Genomic DNA, 846 nt, shown 5'->3' on the forward strand with positions numbered 1-846 from the left:
ATACTGCCTATTGCCTCCAAAGGTTTCATAAAATCAAACCACAGCCCAAACAGTGCCTTCCTCACAACATTAAGACTGTATTTCCTTCGGTGCCCCTCCTCAAGAAAGGAAGGTATCAGTCAGTCTGACTCAAGAAAGGTTGCAGGGGTTGCCCTCGTGGTCTGAATCATCTGTTGCACACAGAGAGGCAAGAGGCGGCAAATCGAGAGAGTTCCCCAAGTATCATCGGTTTTACAGCAGTATGCAAAGGCCCACCTACAGATGAGGCATTGTACTAAGGAATGACACCCCATCCCAAAGCATTTATGTTCCATATGAGTAAAACAGTGGGAGAATGTAGGCACAGTGGCGTGATTTGCCCAATGATGGAGAGACACCAGTGGTGTTATCAAGCCCAGTCCTCTGCTGCAGCAGGCATCCCTGCCTGCAATCATAAAGTCATCACAGGCCAGAAGACACCACAGCAGGCTCCCAGCACACCGATGGGTGCAATGGTGCTTCCTGCCCTTCACACACGAGTAACGAGTCTCACTCCTGCCAGCACCTGATCGGTTGCCTGCCTGGGCACCCAAGGCCAGAGACAAAGGCTAGTCGGACAGGAGAGCAAAACTTCATTGTGTACAATGCAAACTCAGTGCCCGCAATTAGAGGATGCTGTTGAAAATACTCATGTGGGCCACTGTACAGGAGGGTGCTAGGCAATGCAGAGGGCAGGAGTTTTAGTGAAGCTTGCCAAGTTTTTAAATAGGCCTAGATGAGAGCCTGTCGCTTGGAGGAACAAATGTATTTTGTTTGATAGGCAGCGACACCTCGTGGCACAGGCCTACCCCCCCCCCCCCACCCCCC

This window comes from Pygoscelis adeliae, unplaced genomic scaffold, assembly GCF_000699105.1.
Source record: "Pygoscelis adeliae isolate BGI_AS28 unplaced genomic scaffold, ASM69910v1 Scaffold359, whole genome shotgun sequence".
Classification (NCBI taxonomy): domain Eukaryota; kingdom Metazoa; phylum Chordata; class Aves; order Sphenisciformes; family Spheniscidae; genus Pygoscelis; species Pygoscelis adeliae.